The sequence below is a fragment of the Oncorhynchus kisutch genome, linkage group LG13 (genome assembly GCF_002021735.2).
Source record: "Oncorhynchus kisutch isolate 150728-3 linkage group LG13, Okis_V2, whole genome shotgun sequence".
NCBI classification, from domain to species: domain Eukaryota; kingdom Metazoa; phylum Chordata; class Actinopteri; order Salmoniformes; family Salmonidae; genus Oncorhynchus; species Oncorhynchus kisutch.
Window position 1 is genome coordinate 4,822,987 of NC_034186.2, and position 16,259 is coordinate 4,839,245.

General features: G+C 45.5%; 1 protein-coding gene across 1 annotated transcript in view; it reads right to left on the reverse strand.

The window, feature by feature from the left end:
- LOC109903060 (ephexin-1) overlaps positions 1 to 8,863 on the reverse strand; it is a 33,121-nt gene extending 24,258 nt beyond the window's left edge. Inside the window, exon 1 of the mRNA XM_020499720.2 lies at positions 8,693 to 8,863. The gene's annotated coding sequence lies outside the window, so the exon portion shown is untranslated. The remainder of the gene's footprint in view (positions 1 to 8,692) is intronic.
- Between the last annotated feature and the right edge of the window lie 7,396 nt (positions 8,864 to 16,259).

Here is a 16,259-nt window from a genome sequence, read left to right on the forward strand (position 1 = left end):
GAGAGGTACCTCATACCCACGGTGAAACAGAGATACAAGGAGAGGTACCTCATACCCACGGTGAAACAGAGATACAAGGAGAGAAACCTCATACCCATGGTGAAACAGAGATACAAGGAGAGGTACCTCATACCTACGGTGAAACAGAGATACAAGGAGAGGTACCTCATACCCACGGTGAAACAGAGATACAAGGAGAGAAACCTCATACCCACGGTGAAACAGAGATACAAGGAGAGGTACCTCATACCCACGGTGAAACAGAGATACAAGGAGAGGAACCTCATACCCACGGTGAAACAGAGATACAAGGAGAGGTACCTCATACCCACGGTGAAACAGAGATACAAGGAGAGGTACCTCATACCTACGGTGAAACAGAGATACAAGGAGAGGTACCTCATACCTACGGTGAAACAGAGATACAAGGAGAGGTACCTCATACCCACGGTGAAACAGAGATACAAGGAGAGGAACCTCATACCCACGGTGAAACAGAGATACAAGGAGAGGTACCTCATACCCACGGTGAAACAGAGATACAAGGAGAGGAACCTCATACCCACGGTGAAACAGAGATACAAGGAGAGGTACCTCATACCCACGGTGAAACAGAGATACAAGGAGAGGTACCTCATACCCACGGTGAAACAGAGATACAAGGAGAGGAACCTCATACCCACGGTGAAACAGAGATACAAGGAGAGGCACCTCATACCCACGGTGAAACAGAGATACAAGGAGAGGCACCTCATACCCACGGTGAAACAGAGATACAAGGAGAGGAACCTCATACCCACGGTGAAACAGAGATACAAGGAGAGGTACCTCATACCCACGGTGAAACAGAGATACAAGGAGAGGCACCTCATACCCACGGTGAAACAGAGATACAAGGAGAGGAACCTCATACCCACGGTGAAACAGAGATACAAGGAGAGGTACCTCATACCCACGGTGAAACAGAGATACAAGGAGAGGTACCTCATACCCACGGTGAAACAGAGATACAAGGAGAGGTACCTCATACCCACGGTGAAACAGAGATACAAGGAGAGGTACCTCATACCCACGGTGAAACAGAGATGCATACCAGGAGATGAACCTCATACCCACGGTGAAACAGAGATACAAGGAGAGGTACCTCATACCCACGGTGAAACAGAGATACAAGGAGAGGTACCTCATACCCACGGTGAAACAGAGATACAAGGAGAGGTACCTCATACCCACGGTGAAACAGAGATACCAGGAGAGGTACCTCATACCCACGGTGAAACAGAGATACAAGGAGAGGTACCTCATACCCACAGTGAAACAGAGATGCATACCAGGAGATTAACCTCATACCCACGGTGAAACAGAGATGAATACCAGGAGAGGTACCTCATACCCACGGTGAAACAGAGATGAATACCAGGAGATGAACCTCATACCCACGGTGAAACAGAGATACAAGGAGAGGTACCTCATACCCATGGTGAAACAGAGATGCATACCAGGAGATGAACCTCATACCCACGGTGAAACAGAGATGCATCCCAGGAGATGAACCTCATACCCACGGTGAAACAGAGATGAATACCAGGAGAGGAACCTCATACCCATGGTGAAACAGAGATGCATCCCAGGAGATGAACCTCATACCCACGGTGAAACAGAGATACAAGGAGAGGTACCTCATACCTACGGTGAAACAGAGATACAAGGAGAGGTACCTCATACCCACGGTGAAACAGAGATACACGGAGAGGAACCTCATACCCACGGTGAAACAGAGATACAAGGAGAGGTACCTCATACCCACGGTGAAACAGAGATACAAGGAGAGGAACCTCATACCCACGGTGAAACAGAGATACAAGGAGAGGTACCTCATACCCACGGTGAAACAGAGATACAAGGAGAGGTACCTCATACCCACGGTGAAACAGAGATACAAGGAGAGGAACCTCATACCCACGGTGAAACAGAGATACAAGGAGAGGCACCTCATACCCACGGTGAAACAGAGATACAAGGAGAGGCACCTCATACCCACGGTGAAACAGAGATACAAGGAGAGGAACCTCATACCCACGGTGAAACAGAGATACAAGGAGAGGTACCTCATACCCACGGTGAAACAGAGATACAAGGAGAGGCACCTCATACCCACGGTGAAACAGAGATACAAGGAGAGGAACCTCATACCCACGGTGAAACAGAGATACAAGGAGAGGTACCTCATACCCACGGTGAAACAGAGATACAAGGAGAGGTACCTCATACCCACGGTGAAACAGAGATACAAGGAGAGGTACCTCATACCCACGGTGAAACAGAGATGCAAGGAGAGAAACCTCATACCCACGGTGAAACAGAGATACAAGGAGAGGTACCTCATACCCACGGTGAAACAGAGATACAAGGAGAGGTACCTCATACCCACGGTGAAACAGAGATACAAGGAGAGGCACCTCATACCCACGGTGAAACAGAGATACAAGGAGAGGTACCTCATACCCACGGTGAAACAGAGATACAAGGAGAGGTACCTCATACCCACGGTGAAACAGAGATGCATACCAGGAGATGAACCTCATACCCACGGTGAAACAGAGATACAAGGAGAGGCACCTCATACCCACGGTGAAACAGAGATACAAGGAGAGGTACCTCATACCCACGGTGAAACAGAGATACAAGGAGAGGTACCTCATACCCACGGTGAAACAGAGATACAAGGAGAGGTACCTCATACCCACGGTGAAACAGAGATACAAGGAGAGGCACCTCATACCCACGGTGAAACAGAGATACAAGGAGAGGTACCTCATACCCACGGTGAAACAGAGATACAAGGAGAGGTAACTCATACCCACGGTGAAACAGAGATACAAGGAGAGGTACCTCATACCCACGGTGAAACAGAGATACAAGGAGAGGTACCTCATACCCACGGTGAAACAGAGATACAAGGAGAGGTACCTCATACCCATGGTGAAACAGAGATACAAGGAGAGGTACCTCATACCCACGGTGAAACAGAGATGCATACCAGGAGATGAACCTCATACCCACGGTGAAACAGAGATACAAGGAGAGGTACCTCATACCCACGGTGAAACAGAGATACAAGGAGAGGTACCTCATACCCACGGTGAAACAGAGATGCAAGGAGAGGTACCTCATACCCACGGTGAAACAGAGATACCAGGAGAGGTACCTCATACCCACGGTGAAACAGAGATACAAGGAGAGGTACCTCATACCCACGGTGAAACAGAGATGCATACCAGGAGATGAACCTCATACCCACGGTGAAACAGAGATACAAGGAGAGGTACCTCATACCCACGGTGAAACAGAGATACAAGGAGAGGTACCTCATACCCACGGTGAAACAGAGATGCAAGGAGAGGTACCTCATACCCACGGTGAAACAGAGATACAAGGAGAGGTACCTCATACCCACGGTGAAACAGAGATACAAGGAGAGGTACCTCATACCCACGGTGAAACAGAGATACAAGGAGAGGTACCTCATACCCATGGTGAAACAGAGATACAAGGAGAGGTACCTCATACCCACGGTGAAACAGAGATGCATACCAGGAGATGAACCTCATACCCACGGTGAAACAGAGATACCAGGAGAGGTACCTCATACCCACGGTGAAACAGAGATACAAGGAGAGGTACCTCATACCCACAGTGAAACAGAGATGCATACCAGGAGATTAACCTCATACCCACGGTGAAACAGAGATGAATACCAGGAGAGGTACCTCATACCCACGGTGAAACAGAGATGAATACCAGGAGATGAACCTCATACCCACGGTGAAACAGAGATACAAGGAGAGGTACCTCATACCCATGGTGAAACAGAGATGCATACCAGGAGATGAACCTCATACCCACGGTGAAACAGAGATGCATCCCAGGAGATGAACCTCATACCCACGGTGAAACAGAGATGAATACCAGGAGAGGAACCTCATACCCATGGTGAAACAGAGATGCATCCCAGGAGATGAACCTCATACCCACGGTGAAACAGAGATACAAGGAGAGGTACCTCATACCCACGGTGAAACAGAGATACAAGGAGAGAAACCTCATACCCACGTTGAAATATGGTGGTGGGTCAGTGATGTTTTGGGGCTGTTTTAATTCCAGAGGTTCAGGGGCACCTCATACCCACGGTGAAATATGGAGGGGGGTCAGTGATGTTTTGGGGATGTTTTAATTCCAGAGATCCAGGGGCACTGGTTCAGATTGATGGCATAATGAATTCCACCAAGTATCAGGCAATTTTGGCTGACAATCTGGTTGCCTCTGCCAGAAGGCTGGGACTTGGCCGTATGTGGACTTTCCAACAAGACAGTGACCCAAAACATACCTCAAAATCCACACAGAAATGGTTCTGTGACACAAAATCAATGTTCTGCCATCTCAGTGGCCGGACCTCAATCCAATCCAAAACCTGTGGGCTGAGTGGAAGAGGGCAGTTGATAAGCGCAAACCCAAGAATGGGAAGGATCTTGAAAGGATCTGCATAGAGGAATGGTCCAAAATCCCTCCAAATGTGTTCCTTAACCTTGCCAAACATTACAGGAAAAGACTCCATGCTGTTATCCTTGCCAGAGGTGGATGCACTAAGTACTAAATGAGGAGTGACAATAATTATGAAACCTTGATTCTGGTGTAATGTATTTTGTATTAAATAATTGTGTGATTTTGGTTAATTCCACTGAAACATTAATAAAGTCCAGTATTTCTCACATGTTGGTATTTTGAGTTTATCTCTATAATTACATTGTTTATATTATTTTACGTATTGTTTGTGTATTGCCAGTAATTTTGGAGCCCACTGTATATATATTATTTTGAATAACAAATGTGAAAGTTGCCAGAAAGTCCCTTCCCCCACTAAGATCCACAGAGGAAACCTGCAAGTGGCCTTCACAGTCAACACAGCTTTACAACCAGGAACTGTAACAGACTGCCGATCTCACCCTGCCCCTGCTTGTTGGCAACTGTTCTAATGACAGTCATAGGATGCGTTCCAAATCACACCCTATTCCCTATGTAGTGCATAGAGCTCTAGTGAAAAGTAGTCCACGAACTAGAGAATAGGGTGCCATTTGGGATGTAAACAGAGACATTACATCTTTCGGTAAACATTTTATGGTAGCCTGGAGCTTCCAACCCAACCCCCTCATTTAAAAGCTAATAACAGAGGAATTTAACTGTGAAATGGCCTAGTGTGGCTGGGTGTGAACAGCTGGGTAAGTTCCCTCAGAATGAGCTAATGGAGTTTTGCATCTGCGGAAGCAATTAGCCGGGCGCTTTTGTGAATAGGTCTTTGTGTAGAGGAGCCATATGTATGAAGCGTCTCAGAGGAAGAGGGATGATTTAGGATCAGTTTTAATTTTAGATCACAGATTGACGGTAGGGGCCTGATCCTAGATCCCCACTCCTACTCTGAGATGCTAGATACAGTACATACTGCCCCAGAGAAAACTCCTCATTACTCTCCTTTTATGTAAATATTTTTTATATTTTTTTATTTTTACAAATTTTTCTCCCCGATGTTGTGGTATCCAATTGGTAGTACAGTCTTGTCCCATCGCTGCAACTCCCGTACGGATTCGAGAGAGGTGAAGGTCGAGAGCCATGCTTACTCCAAAACATAACCCAGCCAATCCGCACTGCTTCTAGACACAATGCCCGCTTAACCCGGAAGCCAGCCGCATCAATGTGTTGAAGGAAACACTGTACACGACCGTGTCAGCGTGCATTGTGCCCGGCCCGCCACAGGAGTCGCTAGTACGCAATGGGACAAGAACATCCCTGCCGGCCAAAAACTCCTGTAACCCGGACGACGCTGGGCCAATTGCGCGCCACCCCATGGGTCTCCCGGTCTGGACTCAAACCAGGATCTCTAGCACTGAGCCACTCGGGAGCCCCTCTATTCCTCTCACTTTTAAAACAATTTTTTTGATACATGTAGGAATGGTAAGTGCATTGAGCTGAAGGCAAACAAATACTGTAGCTGGATTTGACAGAAATATCGCACGTACAGTACCAGTCAAAGGTTTGGACACACCTACTCATTCAAGGGTTTTTCTTTACTTTTACTATTTTCTACATTGTAGAATAATAGTGAAGACATCAAAACTATTAAATAACACATATGGAATCATGTAGTAACCCCAAAAAAGTGCTGAACATATCAAAATATATTTTAGAATTTAGATTCTTCAAAGTAGCCAGCCTTTGCCTTGATGACAACTCTTGTCATTCTCTCAACCAGCTTCACCTGGAATGCTTTTCTAACAGTCTTGAAGGAGTTCCCACATATGCTGAGCACTTTTGGCTGCTTTTCCTTCACTCTGCGGTCCAACTCATCCCAAACCATCTCAATTGGGTTGAGGTCAGGTGATTGTGTATATATAAAATAACTTTTCTACTAAGCCATATATACAGTATTTCCATAAATTTTTTCAACTGGTACTGGGGGAGCTTTAGGCAAGTCTTGTGTAGAAACTAGTAAAAATAAAGAAAAACTCTGGAATGCGTAGGTGTGTCCAAACGTTTGACTGGTACTGTATGTCATTGGCTTCATTCTCATTTACGGAGCTCAAAGATGGGTAAATAACAAAACAGATTTTATATTCTGGACTCATGACGAAGGCTAAAATAAGTCCGTTCTCTATGGCCAAACAGACCATTTTTTTTTGTCTTAATTAGATTTTAGGTTCAAGACATAACAGAGAAGGACAATAGATCTTCGATTACGAATGGACTTGTAAGCCCAAACTCCAGACAGCACTTTCACATAAACATTTATGTCGTCTGAAAAAAATACATTGCACAGTATGATAGAAATCAATTGGATCAAAACAGATACAATCCCACTGTGCAAAAAAAACTGGTTGTAATTTCAACTCTCCCCCCAAAAAAATCCATATGATGATGTGGTATCAATGTGGATTGTTTTTTTGCTAAAAGTCGTCAACGTAAAGTCGTCAACGTAAAGTCGTCAACGTAAAGTCGTCAACGTAAAGTCGTCAACGTAAAGTCATCAACGTAAAGTCGTCAACGTAAAGTTGTCAACGTAAGGTCATCAACGTAAAGTCGTCAACGTAAAGTCGTCAACGTAAAGTCGTCAACGTAAAGTCATCAACGTAAAGTCATCAACGTAAAGTCGTCAACGTAAAGTCGTCGACGTAAAGTCATCAACGTAAAGTCATCAATGTAAAGTCATCAACGTAAAGTCATCAATGTAAAGTCATCAACGTAAAGTCGTCAACATCGTCAACGTAAAGTCATCAATGTAAAGTCGTCAACGTAAAGTCGTCAACGTAAAGTCATCAACGTAAAGTCATCAACGTAAAGTCATCAACGTAAAGTCATCAACGTAAAGTCATCAACGTAAAGTCGTCAACGTAAAGTCATTTTGTCTTTCTTTTCACCCAACTTTTAACCTTGATTTCACGTTGAATTAAATGTTAGTTTACAACTCAATCTAATGTAAATCTAAACTAGACCTCTGTTCCCATTGGGATGTATCTGAACTTAGTGTCTGTACTTAGTGTCTGTACTTAGTGTCTGTACTTAGTGTCTGTACTTAGTGTCTGAACTTAGTGTCTGTACTTAGTGTCTGAACTTAGTGTCTGAACTTAGTGTCTGTACTTAGTGTCTGTACTTGGGACTGGAGTCATACCATACAATACCGATGTCAGATTGTGAATGAAAGTAAACGTTCAGTGGCTTTGTCAGTATCTAAAAACACTGCTACAAAATTAGACAATTACTGCGCCAAGAACCAGTCCAATGACTACTGTATTAGCATAGTAATACACAAAGCCCTGTTTACCCCCTACCACATAGACAGGATATTAGCATAGTAATACACAAAGCCCTGTTTACCCCCTACCACATAGACAGGATATTAGCATAGTAATACACAGGATATTAGCATAGTAATACACAAAGCCCTGTTTACCCACTCCACATTGACAGGATATTAGCATAGTAATACACAAAGCCCTGTTTACCCCCTACCACATAGACAGGATATTAGCATAGTAATACACAGGATATTAGCATAGTAATACACAAAGCCCGGTTACCCCCTACCACATAGACAGGATATTAGCATAGTAATACACAAAGCCCTGTTTACCCCCTCCACATAGACAGGATATTAGCATAGTAATACACAAAGCCCTGTTTACCCCCTACCACATAGACAGGATAATAATCGTAAGTCCATGGACCCAGTGGGTGCATCTGTTTATACGCTCTCTAAAGAAGTAGTACAGGAGATAAGATAGGCAGGGAAAGTGAATGTTTTCACGTGTGTCCTTGGATCTAAACATTTTACTAAAAATAACAGTAGCCTCTTTGGAAAAAAAGCTACAACAAAACAACAACAACAACAACAACTTTACTGCTGAGGTCTCAACTGTAACTACTGTTGACTAAATACAGCCAGAACACATTTTGGCGGTGGCGATAGAATTAAAGATATAGCTTTATTTATTGTACACCCTATTGCACCTGAATTCATATCATATCTACAGCTATCAATTAATGCTGATTCTTGACTGAGGACTCTGAGGGGGTAAGTCGTCTGGTGCGTGGCTCAGTATTCCTCCGTATTATAAACAGCAGCCTGCAGGGTTCCCAAACTCACCTCAGTTCTGACCGTCCAAATCCGCGGTGTTCTCCGTAGCTGTATTGCCTCACAGTACGTTGCTCTCTCTTTCCCTGAGTTCAGCACAATGAAACGTCAGTCTATCAGACATAACATAGTGCATCAGCACAGGCCCATATAGTCTCTCTCTTTGTGAACCTGATTCAGCCACTGTCTGCACACTAGCAGATACTTAAAGGGGGGAGGGGGGGTTTAACTGTAAGAGTTATGGGAATATGGAGTATGAGGGAGACTAGTCTCTACCTGTCGAGCTGGCTCACATCCAGACATCCAAGCTACAGAGGCACAATCTATCCAGACATCCGCCTTGCCTCCCACCATTTTTAAAATTCTCTGGCTTTAACGGCCTAGGGTTTGGTTTTAGAGAGTAAGAAAGGCACGAGAGGACACACGGGGCAGGAAATCACCCAGGAGAGGCCTGTGTCTCCACAGAGGGCCTCAAATCAAATCAAATCAAATTTTATTGGTCACATACGTGGTTAGCAGATGTTAATGCGAGTGTAGCGAAATGCTTGTGCTTCTAGTTCCAACAGTGCAGTAATATCTAACAAGTGATCTAACAATTCCACGACAACTACCTAATACACACACATCTAAAGGGATGGAGTAAGAATATATACAGTCCATATGAATATATGGATGAGCGATGACCGAGCGGCATAGGCAAGATGCAATAGACGGTATAAAATACACTATATACACATGAGATGAGTAATGTAAGATATGTAAACATTATTAATTAAAGTGTCATTGTTAAAGTGACTCGTGATCCATTTATTATAGTGGCCAATGATTTCAAGTCTATATGTTGGCAGCAGCCTCTCCATGTTAGTGGTGGCTGTTTAACAGTCTGATGGTCTTGAGATAGAAGCTGTTTTTCAGTCTCTCGGTCCCAGCTTTGATGCACCTGTCCTGACCTCGCCTTCTGGATGGTAGCGGTGTGAACAGGCAGTGGCTCGGGTGGTCGTTGTACTTGATTCTCTTTTTGGCCTTTCTGTGACATCATATGCTGCAGGTGTCGTGGAGGGCAGGTAGTTTGCCCCCGGTGATCCGTTGTGCAGACCACACCACCTTCTGGAGAGCATGGCAGTTGAGGGAGGTGCAGTTGCCGTACCAGGCCCGACAGGATGCTTTCAATTGTGCATCTGTAAAAGTTTGTGAGGGTTTTAGATTACAAGCCAAATTTCTTCAACCTCCTGAGGTTGTGGGTGGACATTTCAGTTTGTCCGTGATGGGTACGCAGAGGAACTTGAATCTTTCCACCTTCTCCACTGCTGTCCCGTCAATGTGGATAGGGGGGTGCTCCATCTACTGTTTCCTGAAGCCCACGATCATCTCCTATGTTTTGTTGACGTTAAGTGAGAGGTTGTATTCCTGACACCACACTCAGAGTGCCCTCACCTCCTCCCTATAGGCTGCCTCGTCATTGTTGGTGATCAAGCCTACTACTGTTGTGTCGTCTGCAAACTTGATGATTGAGTTGGAGGCGAGCACGGCCACGCAGTCATTGGTGAACAGGGAGTACAGGAGAGGGCTGAACACACACCCTATTGGGGCTCCAGTGTTGAGGATTAGCGAAGTGGAGATGTTGTTTCCTACCGTCACCACCATGGGGGGCGGCCCGTCAAGTCCAGGACCCAATTGCACAGGGCGGGTTGACCTCTGACCTGACCTGGCTCAGGCTAAGACCCAGATGCAGACATGGGAGGCAGATAGTACGAGTCTCAGAGTTTATTATAGTACAAGGGGCAGGCAAAAGGCACGTCAAAGCAGGTAAAGAGTCGTAATCCAAATCAGATTCAGGCAGGTACAAGACGGCAAGCCGGATCAGGGTCAGGACAGGCAGAAAGGTCAGAACTGGGAAGACTAGAAAAACCAAAAAATTAGAGTGCCGGAAACATGCTGGTAGATCTTGACGGGACAAGGCGAACTGGCACAGACAAACAGAAAACGCAGGTATATGTAAATACACAGGGGATAGCAGGGGGAGATGGGAGACACCTGGTGGGAGGGGGGGGGTGGTCTAGCACAAAGACAGGTAAAAACAGATCAGTTGACAGCTGGTGACAGCTGGTCTAGGATCATAATGAGTAAGACAGGGTGGACTAGATACCAGGTCCGCACCCTGGCATTTCCCAGTTTTATTTTACAGGGAAACTGAGTTGCAAGAAAATTCAGCTGAACTGGTGTTGTTTCGACCTTCGACCTCTATTAAAAGCCTGCAAATAACTTGATCTTGTTTTGATGAGGTGGTAAAGTGACATATCCTCCTATGTGATGTTGACACTTACTGAAATATTTTTCATTTTGGGCATTGGTCATATTTTTTTTAAGCCAGGTGCTGGTACCCCAAAACAGTCAAACATTTTAGGAGCTGCCTGGCACTCGGCTCCCGTGTGTACCAGGATGGCCCAATTCAAGCACAGCATGTCTATGACCAGTGCCGGATCACCTCATCTGGGGCCCTGGGGCACCTACCTCCAGGGGGCCTGTCATGCCATATAATGTCCCGCTGCCCAAAAGTGCCCCCCCCCCCCCCCCCCCCCCCGCGTCACAATGGTATTAAAAAAACGATTAGCGTCTGTTGCTATATCAACGGAGTGATAACCCAAATACGTTGAACTATGGAGATCATTACTGCCTAAATTCTGTTCTTTTCATCCCCACTCTGCAAACAAAGCTGATTTCCGTGACATTCTTTTGATAAGCTAATAATATGGAAATATTACTTCAAACTACTTTTTGGGTACCTTGTGAATCAAATCAAATCAAATTTATTTATATAGCCCTTCGTACATCAGCTGATATCTCAAAGTGCTGTACAGAAACCCAGCCTAAAACCCCAAACAGCAAGCAATGCAGGTGGAGAAGCACGGTGGCTAGGAAAAACTCCCTAGAAAGGCCAATACCTAGGAAGAAACCTAGAGAGGAACCAGGCTATGTGGGGTGGCCAGTCCTCTTCTGGCTGTGCCGGGTGGAGATTATAACAGAACATGGTCAAGATGTTCAATGTTCATAAATGACCAGCATGGTCGAATAATAATAAGGCAGAACAGTTGAAACTAGAGCAGCAGCACAGTCAGGTGGAAGTTGAAACTGGAGCAGCAGCATGGCCAGGTAGACTGGGGACAGCAAGGAGTCATCATGTCAGGTAGTCCTGGGGCATGGTCCTAGGGCTCAGGTCAGTTGAAACTGGAACAGCAGCATGGCCAGGTGGACTGGGGACAGCAAGGAGTCATCATGTCAGGTAGTCCTGGGGCATGGTCCTAGGGCTCAGGTCCTCCGAGAGAGAGAAAGAAAGAGAGAAGGAGAGAATTAGAGAACGCACACTTAGATTCACACAGGACACCGAATAGGACAGGAGAAGTACTCCAGATATAACAAACTGACCCCAGCCCCCCGACACATAAACTACTGCAGCATAAATACTGGAGGCTGAGACAGGAGGGGTCAGGAGACACTGTGGCCCCATCCGAGGACACCCCCGGACAGGGCCAAACAGGAAGGATATAACCCCACCCACGTGAACATTTCCACATGAAATCCATGGCTTAAGCGTTGCTACGTTTTGGAAAATAGCAAAGAAAAGTGGTAATCTGCTTGACACATTAAAGTTAAACATTAAACTTACCTTACAGATCACAAGGTCAGCCTCCCGGAGCATTCTATGCAGAGTTCTTCTGCCTCCAGTGTCTGTGTTCTTTAGCCCATCTTAATCTTTTATTTTTTTGTTATTGGCCTGTCTGAGATATGGCTTTTTCTTTGCACTGGTGACTATCAGTCAACATCTGCAGGTCTCACGTCTGTACAGCAGGCGGTAGGACGAGTACTCGGTGGAGGCCTGGATGCTGCTGTTGTGTGGACCGTTCCTGGAACCCATCAAGGGACTTTTCCATGGCAGTCTTGAGGGTCTTGAGGGTCTGGTTGGTCCATTCATCCAAACCTGGAGGAGGGGGTAGGAAAGAAATATCTATTGACAATGTAAGATATTGAAATATATCTGATTATGTACCATGGAAAACAAAAACTAATTGTAAAAAAATCAAACAAACCATTGGTAACAGAATATAACTTATAACATCCGTACCTTGTTCCAGAGTTCACGACCTCGGTCACTCAAGCTGACCTCAGGAGAACCGTGGGTTTTGAAGATGGCCACCTCCAAGGCGATGACGGACTCCCCAGTTTCATCCTTGATGGGTATCATACAAAACAAATATCTGTTTGGTTCCTAGCACCCTATTTAATGGGTTACAGAAGGGAATGGAGAGTAAAACACGTTGTGTTCCTTTTACTGACCTTAATGGGTATTGCCTCAACCCACTTGGTAAAGTGATCAGTCACCGTCAGACACCAGCTGTTGCCAATCCTGGATTTAGTGAAGAGTACGATGAGATCCACCCCAAACATTTAAAGTGTTACAGAGAAGTTGACTTTATTCTCACCCGTATCTGTGTCCTATTGTCACACCTTGATCAGTTTCACCTGTCTTTATAATTGTCTCCATCCCCCTCCAGATGTCCTTCATACAGTATGCAGATTTTCATATGTGTAAGGATACTGACACACAAACACACATTCACAAACACAATATAATATTGAACTCTGTTGTGGTCAAATAAAAGCAGCCATTACAAAACAACTGAGTAAAATGTGACTTGTGCCACTTACTGATCATGTGCCACGGTGAAACAACTGATGGGTTGACCAATCATGTGCCATGGTGAAAGAACTGATGGGTTGACCAATCATGTGCCACGGTGAAAGAACTGATGGGTTGACCAATCATGTGCCACGGTGAAAGAACTCATGGGTTGACCAATCATGTGCCACGGTGAAACAACTGATGGGTTGACCAATCATGTGCCAAGGTGAAACAACTGATGGGTTGACCAATCATGTGCCATGGTGAAACAACTAATGGGTTGACCAATCATGTGCCACAGTGAAAGAACTGATGGGTTGACCAATCATGTGCCAAGGTGAAACAACTGATGGGTTGACCAATCATGTGCCAAGGTGAAACAACTGATGGGTTGACCAATCATGTGCCAAGGTGAAACAACTGATGGGTTGACCAATCATGTGCCAAGGTGAAACAACTGATGGGTTGACCATGTGCCATGGTGAAACAACTAATGGGTTGACCAAGCATGTGCCAAGGTGAAACAACTGATGGGTTGACCAATCATGTGCCAAGGTGAAACAACTGATGGGTTGACCAATCATGTGCCAAGGTGAAACAACTGATGGGTTGACCAATCATGTGCCAAGGTGAAACAACTCATGGGTTGACCAATCATGTGCCAAGGTAAAACAACTCATGGGTTGACCAATCATGTGCCAAGGTGAAACAACTCATGGGTTGACCAATCATGTGCCACGGTGAAACAACTGATGGGTTGACCAATCATGTGCCAAGGTGAAACAACTGATGGGTTGACCAATCATGTGCCAAGGTGAAACAACTGATGGGTTGACCAATCATGTGCCAAGGTGAAACAACTGATGGGTTGACCAATCATGTGCCATGGTGAAACAACTAATGGGTTGACCAATCATGTGCCATGGTGAAACAACTAATGGGTTGACCAATCATGTGCCAAGGTGAAACAACTAATGGGTTGACCAATCATGTGCCACGGTGAAACAACTGATGTGCATCAACTCCGGCGCCACAGTCTTCACCCTCTCAAACTTCTGGCAGACTAGACAGGTGCTGACCTTTAGGCACAACGTGGCACATTGAAACATTGTGTGCTCTCTGATATGACAGTCAATTTCAGATATAATAGAATGTGATTGATAAACAAAAGGTTATTTCACTTTCCCAGCTGTCCACATCCTTGACAATCCCACTCCAGAAGAAGCGTAGGTTTATTTTGCCAAGGATACGGCTTCACTACGAAATGGCCAGCATGCATCTCCATCAGCACGGCCTCCTACTCCGTAGTGAAAATCACCCTCCTGTATGGCTGGTCATCCTTCCCCTGTGATTGCCTAACAAGTTGGAAGAGAAGAGTTGTTGAAATACTCAAGTCTAAGTAAATGTGCACTGCTATTTTTCTTACTTTCTTCATCTCTCTCCCCCCTCTCTCTCTGCCCCTTCTCTCTCTCCCTCTCTACCCCCACTCTCCCCCCTCTGTCGGTCCCCTCTCTCTGCCCCTCTCTCCATCCCCCTCTCTCCCCCTCTCTCTCGTCCCCTCTCTCTCGTCCCCGCTCTCTCGTCCCCTCTCTCTCCCCCCTCTCTCTATCCCCTCTCTCTGTCCCTTCTCTCTATCCCCTCTCTCTCCCCCTCTCTCTATCCCCTCTCTCTCCCCCCTCTCTCTATCCCCTCTCCCCCCCTCTCTCTGTACCCTCTCTCGTCCCTCTCTCTCCCCTCTCTCTGTCCCCTCTCTCTCCCCCCTCTCTCTATCCCCTCTCCCCCTCTCTCTGTACCCTCTCTCGTCCCTCTCTCTCCCCCTCTCTCTCATCCCTCTCTCTCCCCCTCTCTCTGTCCCCTCTCTCTCATCCCTCTCTCTCCCCCCTCTCTCTGTCCCCTCTCTCTCCCCCCTCTCTCTATGTCTGACTGTCTGTCTAGTAAAGACACCTAGTTAAGATCAGTTGGAATGACCATAATGGCTTACACCTATCCATTTGATTTGTCAGGGTTAACTTATAGCTAGATAGCTCATTATGACAGACATATAACTACATGTATAGCTAGTAACACGTAGATGACCAATTAACTAGACTGACAATGGGTTGTTGAAAAATGGTTTGGACACACCTACTCACTCAAGGGTTTTTCTTTATTTTTTTCTACATTGTATAATAATAGTGAAGACATCAAAACTATGAAATAACACATATGGAATCATGTAGTAACCAAAAAAGTGTTAAACAAATACAAATATATTTGAGATTTGAGATTCTTCAAAGTTGCCTCCCTTTTGCCTTGATGACAGCTTTGCACACTCTTGGCATTCTCTCAACCATCTTCACCTGGAATGCTTTTCCAGCAGTCTTGAAGGAGTTCCCACATATGTTGAACACTTGTTGGCTGCTTTTCCTTCACTCTGTGGTCCAACTCATCCCAAACCATCTCAATTGAGTTGAGGTCGGGTGATTGTGGTGGTCAGGTCATCTGATGCAGCATCATCACTCTCCTTCTTGGTCAAATAGCCCTTACACAACCTGGAGGTGTGTTTTGGGTCATTGTCCTGTTGAAAAACAAATGATAGTCCCACTAAGAGCAAATCAGATGGGAGGGTTACTCTGCGTCTTACAAAGACACGGCGGTTTGAACCAAAAATCTCAAATTTGGACTCATACGACCAAAGGACAGATTTCCACCGGTCCAATGTCCATGGCTTGTGTTTTTTGGCTAAAGTAAATCTCTTCTTCTTATTGGTGTCCTTTAGTAATGGTTTCTTTACAGCAATTCGACCATGAAGGCCTGTTTCACTAAGTCTCCTCAGAACAGTTGATGTTGAGATGTGTCTGTTACTTGAACTTATCCTCTGCAGCAGAGGTAACTCTGGGTCTTTCTTTCCTGTGGCGGTAC